The sequence below is a fragment of the Panulirus ornatus genome, chromosome 42, assembly GCF_036320965.1.
Source record: "Panulirus ornatus isolate Po-2019 chromosome 42, ASM3632096v1, whole genome shotgun sequence".
NCBI classification, from domain to species: Eukaryota; Metazoa; Arthropoda; class Malacostraca; order Decapoda; family Palinuridae; genus Panulirus; species Panulirus ornatus.
This window is the reverse complement of record NC_092265.1, coordinates 30,241,709-30,255,800: the sequence shown is the minus strand read 5'-3', so window position 1 is coordinate 30,255,800 and position 14,092 is coordinate 30,241,709. Positions and strand designations below refer to the sequence as shown.

At 39.6% G+C, this 14,092-nt stretch overlaps 1 non-coding gene across 1 annotated transcript; it reads left to right on the top strand.

Annotated features, from left to right (window-relative positions):
- The first annotated feature begins 13,796 nt into the window (after positions 1–13,796).
- TRNAQ-UUG (transfer RNA glutamine (anticodon UUG)) lies at positions 13,797–13,868 on the top strand. The gene has a single exon. It is a non-coding gene; the product is annotated as a tRNA-Gln (tRNA).
- The last annotated feature ends 224 nt before the right edge of the window (positions 13,869–14,092 follow it).

Genomic DNA, 14,092 nt, shown 5'->3' with positions numbered 1-14,092 from the left:
TTTATGGATCTGGAGAAGGAATAGGAAAGGGTGGATACAGATCCTCTGTGGAAGGCAAGTTGCTAGAAGCAGTGAAAAGTTTTTACAAAGGATGTAAGGCATGTGTACGTGTAGGAAGAGAGGAAAGTGATTGGTTCCTAGTGAATGTCTGTTTGCATCAAGGGTGTGTGATGTCTCCATGGTAGTTTAATTTGTTTATGGATTGGGTTGTTAGGGAGATGAATGCAAGAGTTTTGGAGAGAAGGGCAAGTATGCAGTCTGTTGCGGATGAGAGGGCTTGGGAAGTGAGTCAGTTGTTGTTTGCTGATGATACAGCGCTGGTGGCTGATTCGGATGCAGAAGCTGGTGACTGAGTTTGGTAAAGTGTGTAAAAGAAGAAAGCTGAGAGTAAATGTGAATAAGAGCAAGGTTATTAGGTACAGTAGGGTTGAGGGACAAGTCAACTGGGAGGTAAGTTTGAATTGAGAAAAATGAAGAAAGTGAAGTGCTGTAGATATCTGGGAGTGGACTTCATAGCAGATGGAACGATGGAAGCGGAAGCGAGTCATAGGTTGGGGTAGAGAGCGAAGGTTCTGGGAGCGTTGAAGAATGTGTATGTTGGATGGAAAGAATATTATCTCGAAGAGGAAAAATGGGTATGTTTGAAGGAATAGTGGTTCCAACGATATTCTATGGTTGCGAGATGTGGGCTACAGATAGGGTTTTGCGGAGAAGGGTGGATGTGTAGGAAATGAGATGTTTGAGGACAATATGTGGTGTGAGGAGGTTTGATTGATTAAGTAATGAAAGGGTAAGAGAGATGTGTGGTAATAAAAAGAGTGTGGTTGAGAGAGCAGAAGAAGCTGTTTTGAAATGGTTTGGTCACATGAGGAAAGATTGACAAAGAGGATATATGTGTCAGAGGTGGAGGGAATGAGGAGAAGTGGGAGACCAAATTGGAGATGGAAGGATGGAGTGAAAAAAGATTTTGAGCGATTGGGGCCTGAACATACAGGAGGGTGAAAGGTGTACAAGGAATAGAGTGAATCGGAACAATCTGGTATACCGGGGTCGACGTGCTGTCAATGGATTGAACTAGGGCATGTGAAGCGTCTGGGGTAAACCATGGAAACTCTGTGGGGCCTGGATGTGGAAAGGGAGCTGTGGTTTCGGTGCATTACACATGACAGCTAGAGACTGAGTGTGAATGAATGTGGACTTTGTTGTCTTTTCCTAGAGCTACCTCGCGCGTGCTGGGTGTGGGGGGGGGGGGGTCATTTTCATATATGCTGGGGTTGCGATGGGAATAGATAAAGGCAGCCGGTATGGATATGTACATGTGTATATACGTATATGTTTGTGTGTGTGTTTGTATGTATTCGTTGAAATGTATAGGTATGTATTTGTGCGTGTGTGGGCGTTTATGTATATACATGCGTATATGGGTGGGTTCGGCCACTCCTACGTCTGTTTCCTTACGCTACCTCGCTAACGCGGGAGACAGCGACTAAGTATAATAAAATTATCTTATGGAGGCAAAGGTGAACATTTGTAGTAGAGGTTTTAAGAAGAATGTTGGGGTGAAGAGAGTGGTGCACTAGATGAAACTGGTGAATATATTATGTACTTCAAAATGTTACAGAAGACTTAAGGAATCTAATGAAACATAGTGTTGTTCTGATAGATTATTTGTTTATAAGGACTATGTATTTTGTTGGACTTTAATGGTTGTTTAAACCAATGCCTTTCAGCCAGAATCAGTAAAGATTATAAGAAATTTAAAAAAGTGATAAAAACATAAATCTTTATTTTCATAAATAACAGAACATATTCTCCTCTGGGATTTATAAAGAAAAACAACACAAGAGAACTAGTTTAAGGCAGGAGTATTTCATTTTCGTAACAAACTATATACTATTACGTCCCTTTTCTTAGATATGGCGTCTATCTAACACAGATGCGTCTTCTGTAGATATTTGTAAAACATTCTTCTGAGGGACAATACCTAAGACTTTCGTAATAAAGTTGATCAGTTGTAAGTGATCAAGCATTACAAAGGTGTGTCCATTGCCACAGGTGCTAGTGATCCCGGGCGGGTCAAGGTATTTCACCATCTTTGTTTCCTCAACACTTCTAGTTATATATGTTTCATCCTTGATGTGATCCTTACAATGAGTATTCATTGTTTGTAATTCTCTTCATCCTTATCATAGCATTAATCAGTTGAAGTGCAGAATACTTGTATGAAACTGACTACTGTATTCTGTTTGAGACATAATGCTGTAAAAGGTGTTACCGGACTCCACTCGTAAGTGGTTATGGTTCACATTTGGCTTCATGACCACAAGCTGATAGCCCTTAAATCCAACAACATATATACATCCTGTTATACAACTGATGTTACTGTCTGACGTATGTATGGTGCGGCTTGATGACCTTACCTGCTGATGGCTAATATCGACTGTTATCATCTTGCAAATTTTGTTATTTGTTTGCTTTTCCGTACGGTACACATTCTGGTTTAACGAACTTTGCCTGTTGACAGCTGTAAATTCAGAGATAATAAAACATACTTACGTGTTACAGAGGCCGTATGATAAGGGCCCGAGCCAGGCAAGGACCTGACGAATCTGTAAACAAGAAATGACCTGTTAGGCAAGATCAGAGAACGGCTGTGTAGAGGCAAGGACCCGTAATAGAAGAAGAAGAAGAAGAAGAAGAAGAAGAAGAAGAAGAAGAAGAAGAAGAAGAAGAAGAAGAAGAAGAAGAAGAAGAAGAAGAAGAACAACAACAACAACAACGACTACAGCAACAAAATTGTCAGGTGAAGACTTGGCTTATCTGACACAAATCATAACTGCTAAGAGAAGACTTGGTGAACATAACAATAACAACTGTACAGAAAATAATAGTTTCTGAGAACATGTTGTCGTAAGACATGTCAAGCGCAGACCTGGTGACTCTCACAACAGATAATCAATTTGATCATATTCAGAATACATGATTATGTATCCAGGTTTCATGATGATTCAGCAACGGATAACAGTTGTATACAGTAACTTACAAACATTGTTTCTCATGACAGAAGATGATCCAGCCTTTACACACGACCAACTACAGACAGCACTGAGCTCCGGCACGTTGAACTCTCCACTAACTAGCCAGCTACCAGGAACCCTCCTCCTCCTCCTGACGATCCCGAGAACATTCTGTGTTGACCACCCGACCTCCACCCATCCACCCCACACCTCCTGTATACGTAAGGCTGGTCAACAGTAGACGGTCTCCACCCAACACCGGTCACGAGGACTCTTACCTGAGTGACGAAGGCCGCCGTAGCCAGTGAGGTGGTGCAGGGTGTGTGTCTTCACCTGTTGCTTATGTTTCCCAGGTGTGGTCGGGCAGGCAGGCAGGGGAGGTGGCCTGGGTAAACAGCCTTAGTTAGGGACTGGTTCTTGACTCCAGCCAGATCTTGCCACCGCCGGCCGGACGTACCAGGTGACACATCATTTGGGGAACCAAGATGTTTCCCGGGATGTCACAAAAGGAGATAAAGTCATCGTTAAGCTTTTCAAACTAAGAACTTCAGCAGAGTGTTATACAGCGGCGTCAAATTTAAGATTGAGTTCCAAAAGCAAACTGAAAAAAATAGAGAAAAAGATTTTTTTTCTTGACATGATATGAACTACTTAAGAGTTACTCGAACTATATCAAAGGTGTTCGTGTTTGTCCTATTGCGATAATGTCACCACTTGTCTTTATCATCAACTGAACTGACCTATTGAGTCATTACCTTCTACTCCCTAAACATTAACCAAACACTTGGTTCAAAATATTGTAACTTTATAGGAATTGTTAGAAAAATGAAGCTGTCTTTTTGTTAGAAAAATATGAAACATATGTAAGAGAAAATATAAACATAGAACATCTTCGAATATTCGTTGACATTAGATAGATTCCACTCCAAATTATGTCAACCTAATTCAAGTCAGATTTCAGATTACGTATAAAGGAATATACAAAGGAATTCATACAACAACATAACACTGGCATCTTACGAAGCTGCCTGTAATGATGGAAGAGATCAGAAGGTCATAGATCAGTGAGGTAGGAGGAGACACACATACACATGTTTCAGAGAGAATAGCCTGTAAACTGTGTATGTAACTAAGGAGACGCAAACAATATTAGTCGAAAATCATAGGCGAAATATCTGTCGAGTCTATCCTCAAACATCTTTCATCTACTCTACTTGGTATATCATTCCACATGTTGATAATCCTGTTAAGATAAAGTACTTCGCCTCATTCGAGGTAAAACGTTTTACGACAAGTTTATAATCATAACTACGATTAGAATGAAACAAATATATCCTTAAGTACTATGGTTGAAATTGAAACTGAAACTGAGATATTTTGTTGATAATATGAACAACAAAATGACAGGGTAGTGTACTACCCCACCCTCATCTTTGTCATCCCTTTTTGGGCTTACAAAAGTTGTAAATGTCTTAACAATAGTACACTACAAGAATCACATTGCATTATCTACAGTAATATAATTAGAATACAACTAGTTTTGATATGTAAAGATAATGTAGTCTTGGATAATATTAAAGTCATACCGTTGGGGCAAAATGTTTGTATATTGCAAGGATCATTTTAATCTTTCTATTACCAATTGATCAACAAATTTGTTCTTATAGAGAAGTGACGTCACTATTCCTATATAGTTGGATTTGTCCACATTGTAACCCATAATGCCACAGTGTAGGTGCATCCCTCATAGTTGGCAAGATTGACCCAGCCCTCCACTTATCTGCCAATGATATGCCAACCTTAGTCTCATTATGGCAGTATCAACAGATGGTAAGTTAGTGCCGTAAGTTACATTGGTAATTTGTAACACATACAAATAATGATGTAAACGCTCACTGCCTTTGGTTATCACTTCTCTTCTTGCATGTTCCCATTCTTTTCTTTTTCTTTCCACTTCCTTCTTTATTGTTCTTATACTTTCATTACTTATGATATCTCCATGAAGCTTTTCTGCAGCTTTCTTGGCCAATTTGTCAGCCATTTCATTCAACTGAATCCCCACATATGATGGAATCCATACAAACTGCACAGTACATTCCATTTCTTACATTTCTATGACCAGTTGTTTATAGATATTAACAATATGAAAGTTAACTGGATGTTTACACTGTAAGGCTTCAAGTGCACTTCTACTGTCAACAAAAACATACATGTTTACACATCTCTATAGCAACCTGAAGTCCTTCACTAACTGCATGAAGTTCAGTCAGCGTGGACGAGGTGTTCTTACTAATTCTTTTACAAACTGTTACATCTGCATAACATTGATTGATAAAATATTCTCTTATAAAAACCACCACAACCCGCTTGACCTAACACTAATCTATCACAATATATGTGTACAACATTTCGTCTGGGTATACTGTTTATTCTTTCTAAAAAGACATTTCGTAAATAACTGTTATGCCAATCATCTGTTTTCCCTTCAAGCTGTAATCTATCTACTGCGATGCGTCCCTCCTGACATAGCTTGAATCTCAGATAAGTTGGCAGTGAAACACAATATCTATCTACTCCATACTTCATCATAACATTATACAGTGTCTACACTCACCTCTCGGCTAACTAGCGAGCTACAAGGAACAGCCTTCCTGACCACCATTACCACACCTTGCAGCTGCTCACTTGAAACGCTTCTGACAATTAACTGCCACTGTTGGTGTCTTACTGAGCTCTGTTGACAACCCACTCCCACATCTCTTGTATACGTAAGGCTGGTGAACAGTATATGGTTTCCTCCCAACACTGCGCACGAACATTCTCTCCTGAGCCACGAAGGCTGCCGTAGCTGGTCCTCCACTGACGTGGTACATGGCCTGTGTCTTCACCTATTACCTTCTTTTCCCTGCTGCCGTTGGACAGAAGACCTGGTGTGGGTAAAAGGTTTTACTTTTGCCTGCATGGAAATGATAATGTGTATGTAAAGTCATACCATACATCAAACATTGAAACTACATCAAATGTCTAATTGAATATATATAATGTTGGTGGATACAATAGTAATGTACTATCGCCCAAAAAAGTTCTTGAAAACAACTGATCCAGACAACAAGACACATGGGAGGTAAGTTTGGGGTCATGGTAGAGGAGCAGGCTCACGTGAGCCCTGCATGCCACAATGGTTGCTGCCATGTAATATATACAACATCTCCTGCCGGTTGTCATAAAAATCTTCCATATGAATATAACTTATATGGTTATAATAACTGGGAATGACAATGTGAGACATTATCCACGTTAGACACATCCAGTAAACAATATGTGCATAGTTATGCTTAAATGTTCCTGTGTACAAAATCAACAAGGAGTAAATGTTCCTGTGTACAACATCAACAAGGAGTAAATGTTCCCGTGCACAACATCAACTAGGAGTAAATATTCCTGTGTACAACATCAACAAGGATAAATATTCCTGTGTACAACATCAACAAGGAGTAAATGTTCCTGTGTACAACATCAACAAGGATAAATATTCCTGTGTACAACATCAACAAGGAGTAAATGTTCCTGTGTACAACATCAACAAGGAGTAAATGTTCCTGTGTACAACATCAACAAGGAGTAAATGTTCCTGTGTACAACATCAACAAGGAGTAAATGTTCCTGTGTACAACATCAACAAGGAGTAAATGTTCCTGTGTACAACATCAACAAGGAGTAAATGTTCCTGTGTACAACATCAACAAGGAGTAAATGTTCCTGTGTACAACATCAACAAGGAGTAAATGTTCCTGTGTACAACATCAACAACGAGTAAATGCACATGTTGACTGTATCTTTAAGTAGCATCTGCTGCTCATACATTTATTAGTAGGTAACGTCAAGAGTGAGTAATGGCATCTTACCTTGATTATATCAATATATATATATGTTGGAAAGGATCACAATTTTGCGCGTGATCAAGATATTCCTATGAGTCCACGGGGAAAATGAAACACGAAAAGTTCCCAAGTGCACTTTCGTGTGATATTCACATCATCAGGGGAGACACAAGAGAGAAATATAAGTCAGTTGATATACATCGAAGAGACGAAGCTAGGACGCCATTTGGTAAACATGTGATCGTCCAAAACATATAACGAGCGTTCATAAACATATCATTTTACAAATCTTGTGCACAATAAAGTTATCTAATTTGTACAGACCATCACTAATATTAAGATTATAATTCTTTGTGTATTTAGTAATAAAAGATTCAATGATATTTCTCTTGGTAATAGAGTTAGAGTTAACAATTGAGATGGCGTTAATCCAGTCAATACAATGATCATAATTTTTAACATGATTAAACAAGGCATTTGATTCTTGTCCCGTTCTTATACTATATTTATGTTGCTTAAGTCTAACAGAAAGATCCTTACCAGTCTGGCCAACATAAAATTTATCACACTTTCCACAAGGAACTCTATAGATACAACCAAGAGAATTTTCTGGTGAATTCCTGATTAAGATATTCTTTATAGTATTATTGTTGCTGAAGGCAACATTTACATTAAAGGATTTAAGCTACATGGGAAGCAAAGTGAAATTATTATTAAAAGGGAGAACTAAAAGATTCTTGGTGTCGATGGGAGGTTTGGGCTCAACTCTATAAAATGATTTCTTTGCTAACTTAAGGGATTTATCAATGAAAGATCTAGGGTACTTTAACTTATATCCAATAGAATATATCTTTTCAAACTCATCATCAATAAACTCTGGACTACAAATACGTAATGCCCTTAGGAACATAGATTGAAATGATGATAATTTAACTCTGTCATGTTGAGATGAGTAATAATGGATATATGAGCATACATTGGTGGGTTTTCTGTATATGCTAAACTTAAACTTGTTTCCTTGTCTATGGATCATGCAATCTAAAAATGGTAACATACCATTATTTTCATTTTCTACAGTAAATTTGATGGAAGGTACTAAATTGTTTAGTAAGGGGAGAAATATTTGTAAATTTTCATTTGTTGGCCAAACACAAAGAACATCATCTACATAGTGTCATTGAGAATATATATACATAGTGGCAGTATTGTCATTACGAACATATTGTCATTTTGGCTATCTTCTTATTTTCGTTACGGTACTTTCGTGTATATATCGCCACCTTGGCTATATTAGCAATGTGATATTTTTTGTAGGTGCTATATTGTCATTTTTTAATCATGCATATTTTGTCATAAGTGATACATTATCATGATAAATATAATATTCCGGTGATTATATATTGGCCTTGTGACAATATTGTTATTATGACTATAATCTCATGTTGGATATCTTGCCAAGATAACTATATTATATTATTTACTCGTAAATCTCTAGGTTCTATAACCCAAAATATTTAGAGTAGATAGGGTAGAAACTGATGGAAGCCATTTCTAACATTCTTGCATAACCTGACCTCTCGCCTTCCCAAAACATAGCCATCCCAGCTTGGATATTGTACTGCTGTGGTCGTCAACTAATTTCAATAGGAAGACATTGAATGAAGAAATTACTGAGGTAATCTCCAAAGATGATTACTGGACTGAGAAACAAATTCAGAGAGCAGATTAAACGACTTAAATCCATTCAGATTTAAGGAAAAGAAGTTTAAGAGATCCCATACAGGTATATGAAGTTATTGTAATGGCATCCCTTTCAGCTTGATATTTTTACTTCCTGTTACTAGTTCCAACAATTAAAACAATATTCAGCATTATGATTTAAGTGACTGACTTTAGGATCCATTTGGATCTGTCAAAAATTGTATTTAGCAAATACTTCAACTTTCAACTGACCCATTCTATATTTTTATTCATTTCATCTCAGTTTTATCACCTTTCTGTTACTGTTTAATATCAACAGTAGCCCGTCTAAGTAGTTGGGTCTCTGAAGCAAAGGAAACTTTTTCTAGCCTAGGTTAGGGTAGCATCTAAACCAAACCTAAATGACCTTACCTTAGAAATATGTTCAGACAGTACCTTTTGAAAACATTTCTTAAGGTAAGGTCGTGGGGATTAGTTTAGGTGCTAACTAAACCTTGGCTAGAAAAAGTTTGCTTTAAAGCCACAACTAGTTGAAAGGCCTACTTTAAGTGGTAATATTGAAATTCATTTGCTCCACTGTGCTCCTCCGTCCGTTTGTTTTATGTCCATCTAAAGATGCATACGTTCAATTTTTGATGTAGATTGATTTCCTATCTTAGCTTCGTCTACGGAATTCTACATCTTCAGTTCAGCACAACATTGTGGTAATGAAGGGAAAGTCACCACATTTAAAAGCCGAGTGCACGTAGCTTATCCCACCTCGTTAGAGAGAAAATTTACCTGTATTTGAATTAATGAACCGAAACAGAGAAGACAAAATTTTGATACACATTTATTATACAACTATATAATTTATATCATATACATTACCACGTTTCCTGCACTTTCCATCACAAATTTGCTGAGATCATAACCTTGTAGTTACCATTACCTTACAACCTTAAGGATGGTGGTCTACAACACCTCTAGATTGATGGAGAAAACGAAAAGTTTCGTTTTGCTATTAAGACCACAGAAATGCGGAAATTCCACTTCACTACCACTAACTACTAGTTATTTTACTTGTTGATTTTTACGGCTAAGATTTTCATCCTCTGAGCGAAGCCATACAATAATCGTCCTTATCTACTCTGAGCATTGGATAGCCTCCTGATGATCAAGATTGCTGTTTTGGTTGTCCGTTTCCCTTGTTACTACTGCGCCTCACTGCACACCTTACATGAGTGCCTTCCACAGTATTAGGGACAGCTGCTGGGCCTCACTGTAGCTACTTCTGGGACGGTTGCCAGTCTCCCTCGTATTCCCTCATGACCACAGCGCCAAACCGACTCCCGCCATCAGGCCGAGACGCACAAACATTTCTGACAAAAATTGAGACAACCGCTTTCGCGTCAGTTTTCACACCAAGTGAATTTAAACGACAATTACGCTCAAGATGCTTGGTTTTTCGTTCATGGATTGAACAGAAGCAACCAACGATGGTTGCTACTGCCCAATCCATGAAGTCCCCCCCACCACGGAAAGGTAACCAAGCTTCGGGGGGGATGGGTGTTTACCCTGACGCCAACGGAGAAACTCAATACAATATTTTCATTATAACTTTCCTTAATCTTGAAAAATGAATCAATCAGAGGGAAGAATAGCCCCAGCCATATGAAGATTGGCTAACCGACTCCTTGCGCATTGTGTAGAAAGTGATTTCTTTGAGGGTTGCTTTATGGAAGGCACGGTAGCGTCGGAAGAGTTTCATTTTTTCTTTGAAGACGAAGGAAATTATCCCCGTGAATTTATGTATTTTTTTTTGGGGGGGGCGGGATAATGCTCCCATTTTTTTCCTTTCTTTGTTTTCATCGTCCCTAAGTGGATATTATATGTCATCCACTACTGGGAGAAAGCCAGACTTCCGCCAGATTAACGTTATCCTTGGCAAGTCCAAACTAAAGTTGTCTTGGTGTTGGTTCCTCAGTGATAACCCAAACACAAACACAAACACACCTCCAGTGTCCACTCTAGGGCCGTGTTCTCCTGCAGCACCAGCAGGAAGAAAGAACTCAGGTTCTTCACAAACTGAATCTTTTGGCACGGGGAGCGTGTGTCATCTCGACACGCGTTTTAACGCCCGTACGTGGTGCAGAGTGCAGTCGGTCTGTAACGTAGGACATGTCATGTGTTATTGGTCCCAGTCGGTCTCGAACGCTGGGTCTGACATGTGTTGGGGGACCAAGTCGGTCTTGAATGGTGAGCCTTACATGTGTTGGGGGACCAAGTCGGTCTTGAATGGTAGGCCTGACAAGTGGGGTGGGCTGCATTTCCTCATGGATGGTGGGTCTGGTAGGGCGTGTGGGCTGCAGTGCCACTTGAGTGGGCGAGGTCACTTGGTCAGCATCAGTGTGACGGTGAGGTTTCACTTTTGCACAGCGACCGTTGACGGAAAGTGGTGTCACGTTGGCAAGAAGTGCCTTCTTGTAGGAGGCATAGCAGGGGTACTGGATGACGGCAATCCCGCGGTGGTTCTCGTACGTGGATGCAGCCAGGATACTTCTCCGTGGTGGGGCTCGCTTCGTGGTTGGTGGATGTGGCCCTCCCCGCCACATGGTCACAGTGGTTGACCTATTTTACGTCAACACATTACGAGGTCAACCTTCACCAAATCCATATGGCGTTCATACCAGCTTCACCCATATTCCATTTCCTCCAATTCCACTTCTGGGTATTCCACCTCCATATCCACACAGCCAAATTCAACTCCATCCATGACTTCCACGTCCGGGTATTCCACCAATTCCACTCCATCCATCTCCTCAACCTCTGGGTATTCCACCTCCATATCCACACAGCCAAATTCCACTCCATCCATCACTTCCACGTCTGGGTATTCCACTTCCATGTCCAAACAGCCATAGCCCATGTCAAATACATGGACATATTCAAATTCCATCTCCTGGACAAAGGAGGATCGTCCTACCTCCTTGGTGAACATTATTATATTGAAGTGTTCGAGGAAAGGTTGAGGGAGCTTGCAAGGCGGAGCAGAGATGTTCACTCGACAGAGGTCACAGCTCAAATGATGCTCTCGGTCCCGGCTCCCGCCCTTATATAACCTGGGAACTGATCATATCCTAGCATAGCTTAATATAGAGAAGTCTAATATAGTGAAGTCATTACTTTAATACAGTTAAGTTTATTTCTCAATAGTTTAATACATGTGCCTGACAACAGTTCCTTCACCCGTACAATGTCCCATCACAGAACACAAGGATTGTCATTATAATTCGTTTTTATCAGCAGAAATTAGATTAAAGTGACTAAAGATAAGTGGTTTAATATGTTATGTGTGTTCTCTGTCATCATAAAGATGGCCATCTACCCTGATGTGTAAAGAAAACATCAATTTTGCCGAGGCTGTGGTGAAGATAAGAACACAATGATATGATAATGTTGTCATACAATGGTGTAGTCAAGATGTTGTGTTAGAACTATGTAGTGAAGATGGGAGTGTAGTGAAGAGGAGGATTTAGTGAAAATATATATTTTTCTTCACGCTGATCCATTCCATATAGATGAATATATCTATAATCTAATTTCGGTAAATTACCATATGACTTTAACGGCACCAGCCAGCAGGAAAAATGTCGGATATAGGAGTGACTGAATATTTTGTCGGGTACAGAAATAATTGAATATTTGGTACGATCGATCAAAATACTTTTTATAGGCAAATAATTTCTGATTTTTCAAATGATTTTTTCCACCTGTTGGAACTGGTGTAAGTAATTAAAGATATGAAAACCGATGGAAAAGTTCAGTTTAACGCTTTTACGAATGTCTTGCTGCGTGTTTGGGAAGAGCAGTAAACTACAGGAATATATTGGTGTAATGTCCCCTGCTCGTCCAACAGCAGATATTGTATGGTCTGAGACATTATTTCTGGTGGAGGTGGATTCTCTCCGGCATTGCGTAAATCACTTCCACAAACTTGCGCCATTTTGCACAAATAGAGATCCGATATGATGCATTTTCCAGCTCTGTTACGTTATGGACCCTAGTCATCCTAGCCTAGCCTAGCCTAAATAAAAAGGTGTGGAATAATGTGCAACATTTCTCCTTCATTACAAGTGATTATAAACCTAGGCTATACAGCAACCAGGAACGTCCATATTTGTCTAACTTCTCACATGTCTGTGTCATCTGTCTGCAAACATGTCGACCATTACCATGAGGGCAATTGCGGCTTTTGATTTTGAATATCACACGTTTCCTCTCTGCCGTGAGATCTTCATACTTAAATAAAATGGTGGGCCGTAAGAAATATATGTCCATCGAAGGTCAACTATATGGCTCAGTTCCATCATCAGTTTCTAAGAAAACTGAAAAGGTGAGGTCCCACCGAGATTCGAACTCGGATTCCTGGATTTAGAGTCCAGAGTGCTAACCCTTACACCATGGGACCTGATAAGAAAAGATGTGATTTCATCTAAATGTTTTACATATAATCAACCAGAGGCCATTCCTCCCTCCCTGCCTGCAGGGTTCAAGGTTTAGTAGAAGGTTCTCGAAGATTCTGGGTAGGAACTGCCATTGAGAGGACGTAGTTATACGTATCATTAATGATATTGTTGTTGACTTTCTGATTTAGAAAGATAGATAGATAGATAGATCGGTAGATAGATAGGTAAAAAACAGATATTAGATAGATCGATAGATACGTAAGGCTGTGTATGTCAATTTTCACAGAAATCATTGATATCTGCGTTATTCTGCAAGAAATACATGTACATGGATGTAGTGATAATATGGGTTAGGTATAAGACCAGTCGTGTTGAGATTGTAGTGAATGTGACCATTGACTTCAACCTTAATAGTGTAGTGAAGATAAAGTTGTAGTGAAGATAAATCTTGAAGTGACTCATAAGGTTGTTGTGAGTACAAGGATGCATCGTAAATGAGTACTTCCTACCTGAAAGTCAACAATTACAAAATTGATCAAGTATAACAACATCCTCGGACAACCAACTACAAACACCAACCATAGAGTGAACCTGACTGTCACCTAACGACGACCTCTCAAAGGTAATGATCTTACCAGAATCTTCGAGAACCTTCTAGAAAACCTTGAACCCTGCAGGCAGGGAGGGAGGAATGGCCTCTGGTTGATTATATGTAAAACATTTAGATGAAATCACATCTTTTCTTATCAGGTCCCATGGTGTAAGGGTTAGCACTCTGGACTTTGGATCCAGCAATCCGAGTTCGAATCTCGGTGGGACCTCATCTTTTCAGTTTTCTTCGATACTGATGATGGCCGCATTATTCTGTACGTTCAAATATACATACCTACACAGCTTTCCATGGTTTACCCCAGACGCTTCACATGCCTTGCTTCAATCCACTGACAGCACGTCAACCCCTGTATACCACATGACTCCAATTCACTCTATTCCTTGCCCTCCTTTCACCCTCCTGCATGTTCAGGCCCCGATCACACAAAATCTT